This window comes from Homarus americanus, unplaced genomic scaffold (genome assembly GCF_018991925.1).
Source record: "Homarus americanus isolate GMGI-L3 unplaced genomic scaffold, GMGI_Hamer_2.0 scaffold12870, whole genome shotgun sequence".
Lineage (NCBI taxonomy): Eukaryota > Metazoa > Arthropoda > Malacostraca > Decapoda > Nephropidae > Homarus > Homarus americanus.
The window spans coordinates 604,954-612,466 of NW_024711502.1; the positions used below are offsets into that span (position 1 = coordinate 604,954).

At 39.1% G+C, this 7,513-nt stretch overlaps 1 protein-coding gene across 1 annotated transcript in view; it reads right to left on the reverse strand.

Annotated features, from left to right (window-relative positions):
- The window catches only part of LOC121858448, a 37,288-nt gene extending 33,440 nt beyond the window's left edge, over window positions 1-3,848 (reverse strand). The window contains exon 1 of the mRNA XM_042354892.1: window positions 3,387-3,848. The gene's annotated coding sequence lies outside the window, so the exon portion shown is untranslated. The remainder of the gene's footprint in view (window positions 1-3,386) is intronic.
- Between the last annotated feature and the right edge of the window lie 3,665 nt (window positions 3,849-7,513).

The following is a 7,513-nucleotide window of genomic DNA, read 5'->3' on the forward strand; positions in this document are numbered from 1 at the left end:
GTAAAGACACTCCCCGGGTTACTGATGAGTTATGTTCCTGGAGGCTGTCCGTAAGCGACCCTTCCATAGGTAATAATCATTGAACACACATAGTACACATATTGTATATACAATTACCCCTGTACTACACAGGTACGGGACCATTTATCCAGCATGTGTGGGACCTGGAGGTTTCTGGATAAGGATTTTTTCCGGAATTTGGAGTACCAGGCCTAAAATATACAAAATGTACAATAAACCCTCTTTAACAGGCTGTGAAGACTGTTCAGATAACTAGAATCACCCTTAAAAGTAGCTTTTAACTATACCTGTACACTGTAACATTAAAACTTAAAATTGTGGGCATATAAACATTAATAACACAAGCATATAAATAGCATTAATGAAAGCATAAAGAGAGAAAAGATTATACAAGTTAGTGTTCAAACTGCCTCACTGCTGCCCTTGGTGCTCATCTTAGCAACACAGTCGGGTCCATAGCTACAGTGCTCTACCATGAACCCTCTGACTCAACACATTCACACAGTTTCACAGTGGAAAAGCCCGTAGATACTGTATATATAACTTTACAATTGTGATAACTATTTATTTTTGCACTTTATGTACTGTAGAATTGTGTGCATGTAACTAAGTAAAAAAATATGAAAATTACTTAAAGTGTACAGTTTACGTACGGTAACTGTAATCACTTTTTATGCCAAAAGTTTTATGCCAAAAGACTGCTTTAATAGTACAGTGGTCCCTCGGTTAATGAACGCCTCGGTTAACGAATTTCCTTCCATAAGAATCTTTATTTCGGTTTACGAACAAAAATTCGGTTAATGAAATTCTTACGAAAATGTTCGCTAATACAGAAATCGGTTCTAGGGCTTACATTCGTTAAAATTGGAGTAAATATCAAGAAGGTTGTACTATTCAATAATTTTCCAAGTTTTATATTAAAATTTTTAGTCATTTTATCACTTATTTAACATAATTGCAGTCCAGGGAACAAGGTTTTTGGTGCGCCCAACAGCCACTTCACTCACCCACCATGGCCTCGGTTTGTATCTCTGTTCAGTGGAGGAAACATCTTGCTTGTGGGTCTCTTGAACACAGAGTATTTTTACGTTTTTACAGTGCTATTATTGGTCATTCTGAAATTTATTTAACATATTGACAACATATACTGCAGTGTTGATTTAAAGAAAATAATCTTGAATTACACCGAGTCCACTTAAAATTTTATGGGTGAAATGGAGGCATGAAGCATGGTGTGATTTCTCTTCCACCCCCGCTTCCTTCTCTTCTCCTCCACCCCCACTTCTAATTCCCATCATCATCATCAATCGGGAACCTTCTACATACCCACCTCAAAGTAAGTGTACGTTACTGCATTTTTTTTTTTTTTTTTACTTTGTTTGTACTTTTCGGTGAGCTGGAACCAATTACCCAATATCCCATTGAAACAATGGATTCAGTTAACAAAATTTTTGGTTAACGAACGACCTTCTGGAGCGAATTGTGTTCGTTAACCGAGGGACCACTGTATGTACAATATATATATATATATATTGCAATGGGAAGAGTGTTCATCTGTTTTTGACAAGATAATTTTGTGCTGCTTTCTATGGTGATGAAGCACACTCCTTTAGGTCATGGTCACACTGCAGAGCACAGTACTGTACTGTATGTGATGATCAGGTTTAATTTCATTAGACACATCTCCTTCACACATTCATCCCAAGCACATGTACACTTGACGTTTTTATACAACAGGCCCATACTACAAGGGGCATACGTAAGTGTTACCCTTGAAAGTTTAGTTAATGTATTTAGTCAAACAGTTTTTGTCAGATTCATTTGAATTTTGGAAGATTGTAGCCATTATGTAGAGGCAAGCTTTTGTTTGGGTAGGCTGGTAGTCTTTATCTCTCCACAAACACACATACACCTGGAGGGGGGGGGGGGATAGGTGAATAGTATTATGGTAATGGTCTATCCATCTGTTAACCCATTCAGTCCTAATTTTGATCTGTTTTTGTTTCCTCAAGCCTAATGTATTTAATAAAAAATAAATTTCAAAGATTAAATTGGGTTTATAAATCAATTAAATAATGTTACCCCCTCAAAAATAAGTAAATAAATAAATGCCCAAAACCGAAAACAAAAATTTTTGATTAGTAGCTGCATTATTTTTTTTTTCTTCTTCATAAGCAGTGGTCACATTTAAAGGTAAATTTTTTGGAACAATTGGTTCTCTTGCTCATTGGGGGTCACAAATATTGTACGATATGGTTACATATTTTGATAAGGCTTTGTTTAGATATTATCATTAAAAGATAATGAACAGAACCTCAAACTCAGGTCTGTGTCTGAAGTAATAGGGACTGTTTATAAAGAGGGTTTCCTAAATCCCATCTTAATCCAGTGATTTTCTAATTTTTCTCAATTACCTTTCATCCCAGCAGGCACATTACAGAATAAAACAGTACTCATATTTTTAGCATAATCACTCACAGAAATTTACAGAAGTCCAAATATAAAAGTGCAATATTTTTTAAAGTTGCCTCTTATTGAGTGGAAATTGCCCAGGGTATATTACATTGATAATGGTCTTTCAAAATATGTCAGTAGACAATTATTTTACCCTGGTAAACTTAACAGTGATGCCTGGTTCTTTTACCCGCCTAAATTTATCTCTGTTACTGGATGAAATGGACGTCATATCCAGTTATTCTTGATAAATACTGTACCTCCTGTTTACTACCAAGTAACACTTTGGAAAGAACATTTTTGAGAGTCCATTGTGGGTGTAAACTGTCTTAAGTTGATGAAGATTTTCTTTTTATTGTTATACAAATTTTTAATCAATGTTTGTAGGGTATCTCTGTAAAAAGCATTGTGAGATTTGTTGTTTGAATTTGAAAAAGAATATATCTTGTGTGCTTAATTTCACAGACTCAACAGAACACTTGTGTTGTAGTGGGTATGTCTGTTGTAGTGGGTATGTCTGTTATGGCTTAATTTTTTTAAGGGCGTGTGTCTTTTAGAGAAGGATGGGGCTTTTGTTAAACAAACCCTACAATTCTCTGAAAGTCACACCCCCTTAACCTAGCGGAACGTACTAAACTTAACCTAACCTAACATACTAAACCTAACCTAACATACTCAACCTAACCTAACATACTCAACCTAACATACTAAACCTAACCTAACATACCCAACCTAACCTAACATACTCAACCTAACCTAACATACTAAACCTAACCTAACATACCCAACCTAACCTAACATACTAAACCTAACCTAACGTTATTTAATGGCAACTTTGACATCGTTATGACAGTTAGGCCTAGCGATAGATCTCCAGCATGCAAACAAAGTCATAGAAGCACTAGACTTACCTATCACCGTCAGGAGGAGCATCCCGGAAATAAAGTTGGCCATGGTGGTTGTGGTCCTGCAGGTGAGAGCGTGAGGAGGCACCCCTTGTAGTGGCCCTGTAGATGGTCTTCTGGCTTTTAATTTACACTTACAGTCAGTTTCCCACTTAAAATTAGTCGTTCACAGGACTCAGATGGTCACTCGAGTCACTCATTGGAGGTAAATCCGTCACTAGAGTGAGTTTTTTTCTCTAACTGATTCTCACCAGCCAGCTTCTTGCTATAGTCGTCACTGCCTTGGTCTTGCTTCACAGTTCACGCTGCTCAACCATGTCTCTACACCTAAGGACTGACGTTCTGAAGCCTCGTGCCGCCACTGCAAACCCCAGAGGAATGTAAATAACAGAACTAATGCAGCCAAGAGCTTCCTATAAGTCCTCTTCGTAGATACTGATGGCAGAGAGTGGGCAGCCTGGTGTGAGCGTTCTATCTCTCTCACTCTCTCCTGACTGATAAGATATTAGTCACTGATAAAAATACATCCAGGGATATTCTTGTTGTTAAGGAATAGAACGTTTACATGTTCTAGGTGATTGAAAATGCTGGAATGTTGTTGAGACAGATGAAGATTAACAGAGATAAAGAGAAAGGGAAATGAAGAGATAGGTGAAGATTGACAGAAAGAGAAAGAGAGAGAGAGAGAGAGAGTTACATATAGATAGAAAAATTTAATACATACAGCACGTACAGTCGCAAACAGAAGATCGTCCCCCATAGTGAGATCCTCATGGCTGCCGTCTGGAGCGGGTGTGCTGTTTACCTTGTATTATACAGTATAGGGTCGATACTGCTTCAGTTTACGAAGCCCAGAGACAAAGCAAACTTTGTTGGCGATTGTACAAACATAAAATAATAAGATACTTAATACATATATATATATATTCCCCTACAAACATAGAGGTCTCCATATATACCTGTAGAAAACACATACAGAGAGAGAGAGAGAGTATAGATAAGGGCAGATACGGACAGATTAGGTCAGATAGAACAGCAAGTGTAGCCACCAGCACCACCTTATAACTTGCTAAAAATAATTCCTAATTCTCATAGGTTTATACGCTATATTCGGATCACCTGAAGTTTTCCCCCAAACTTATTTCACCTGAAGATTAACCACCCTAACACCACCTGGGGTATTAAGTTAGGTTAGGTCTAAGGTTAAGTTAGTTTAGCGTTAGGGTGGTTAATCTTCAGGTGAAATAAGCTGGGAGGGGCAAGGGCGAATCTTCAGGTGATATCTCCACTCGCCCCCTACTACCGGGTCGCCACCCTGGAGCTGCTATAACACACTTACCTTACTACCTAGCTGTTAATTAATTACAGTAACTACTTATACAACGCACCTGCTGAAAAATAAGGGACTCTCGAACAGGAAATACTCCCTCCACGACAAAGATAAAGTAACATTCTCACGGAAATGTCGAACTTCCGGTGACGTGTACCGTACTTTCTCAACATCCCCGTGACGCGGTTAGGTTAGGTTAGGTTAGGTTAGGTGAGGTTAGATTAGGTTAGGTTAGGTGAGGTTAGAATAATATATTTCTGTCTGTTTGTGTTTGTGAGCTCATAAATTCTTGATGGCGTGATCGCATGCATACTCTTTATCTTGCTGTCTGTCTTTCTCTCTCTCTCGCCTTCCTGCTCTTTCTCCCTTCCATTTATCACCTTTCTGCCTTCTCTCTCTCTGGTGGCAAGGTGACCCACAGCGCTATTAACACCTGCTGCACGTACTAATTACACAGGTGTTATCGCGTCATGTTAGTGTACTGATACACGCTTAAATAAATTGTGTCATCATACCACTAACATCAAGGAGGGAGGGAGGGTGAGAAAGAGGGGGAGGAGGGAAATAAGGAAATAAAAGGAGAAAACCTTGGAGGAAAGAAGAGAAAATAAGAATGAAGAGGAGAGAGACAGAGAGAAGGAAGTGAAGCAAAAACGATGAAAGAAGCGGAGGGAGTGAAAGGAAAAAGTGAAGGGAAGAAAGTGGAGGGAGTAAAGGGAAGAAAGTGATGGGAGTGAAGGGAATAAATTAGAGGGAGTGAAGGAAGGGAAAAAACTCAGTCATGCAAGTCATTAATACATTAAATGATCGAAAAAAAGAGGGAGGGAGGGAGGGTTCTTTGTGAGGGGTAAAGAGATGGTGAAGAGGAATGTGAGGAAGGGTGTGGGGTGAAGAGGGATGGGTGTGATGGGGTTGGGTTAGGGGATTGATGAGAGCCTATTAATGGTGTATACCACTTATGATTATTTGTAACTGGTGTCCCAGTCGTCTGTTATCATTGTTACTACTAATGTTATGGCTATTATTTTTATCTATATTATTAGTAGTAGTAGTAGTAGTAGAAGTAGTAATAATAATAATTAATAGTAGTAGAAGTAAATCTCTCATTAAAATCCTTTAATCTTCTCATTAAAACTCTTGATTGTTCTCATTAATCCCCTTCAGCCTCACTCATATCCTTGGGTATATTTTGTTCTTGTTATTTATAATATACCTTGAGGGTAAGGGGCCCTAAGTTGATCTGTGCCACAGGCCCCTATTAAGCTTGATCCGGCCCTGTATCCATGTAATGTAAACTACTATCAGGGATCAAGGAAATGGTGTCTCGTTGTCATCTTATGTGGGTCACGTTTAGTAGTATGAGCATGTCGTGAACAAAAAAACTAGAGTAAGAAATATAATGATAAAAAATATATAGAACTATGTCGCTAGGTGTGTAGTAGCACGCGACGCCATGGCAACGACGGGAACTTGGCGTAGGATAGATAGATAGATAGATAGAAAATAGATACAGATACATCGATAGTCATAGATAGACGGATAGATATAGATACATTACAAGTGATCGTGTGCCCTTCGTGCCCGGTGGTGAGTCCGGTGGTACAATTTACCGAGGTGTGAAAGTTCGAACGCTCGTGCTTGGCTAACGCGCAACCGTTGTCCAGCTGACAGCGACATTGTTTTCCAGATGGTCGTGGTTGTTATAATCATGGCCGTGGTTGTTATAATCATAGTCGTGGTTGTTATAATCATAGTCGTGGTTGTTATGATCATGGTCGTGCTTGTTATAATCATGGTCATGGTTGTTATAATCATGGTCGTGGTTGTTATAATCATGGTTGTGGTTGTTATAATCATGGTCGTGGTTGTTATAATCATGGTCGTGGTTGTTATAATCATGGTTGTGGTTGTTATAATCATGGTCCTGGTTGTTATTATCATGGTCGTGCTTGTTATAATCATGGTCGTGGTTGTTATTATCATGGTCGTGGTTGTTATAATCATGGTCGTCGTTATAATCATGGTCGTGATTGTTACTAACACAGGTAGAATAAACCCCACACTTAATCTTTAATCTCAATAAACCCAGATTAACCTCACCTAAGCAACAGGATTAGAGACCATTAGGATTATACCACCAATACCGATACATTTCACACTGGATTAATAACAAAACATTTAATCACATTTCCAATAGCTAATGTCTTACGGATACTGTAAGTATCTAGTATACTGTAGTGGATTCCTCCCCTACAAACGCTGTTAGTCGCTGAGTAGCCAACCCCACCAATTCCCCAGTGTATGCCTCGTGGTCTAGGTCAACCAGCGCCGCCATACATCACGGAGCGGGGTTCAACTACTAAGCCACGCCTATCCCGCTATTTAAGACCTGACCTCGTGGTGACCTGCTCTTTCTACCCACACCAACCAGCCAGCAACACCACCTCCTCCGCCTGCCTGGCGAGCATGGCGACCCACAAGCTGTCCTCCTCTGAGCACCCTCACCAACCAGCTCTCTCTACATCACGCTTGTAACCACGCTGCCTTCCCAGCACCAAGCTGCATTGTACATCCAATACAACATGTATATAGAGAGCACAATGTGAGTTTCCTTTCTCCATCCCATCCTGAGTGTGAACCAAACATCCTGAACCCCACAATACTATAGGAGGGAATAGAATAAAGGTTAGAATGATTAGTTAAAGAAATATTCGCCATAAGGAGAGGTTAAAATCATAAAAAAAAATTAGTATGAATCACCGATGATCATTCCTAGATAAATTATATTATGAAGAGAAGTGAC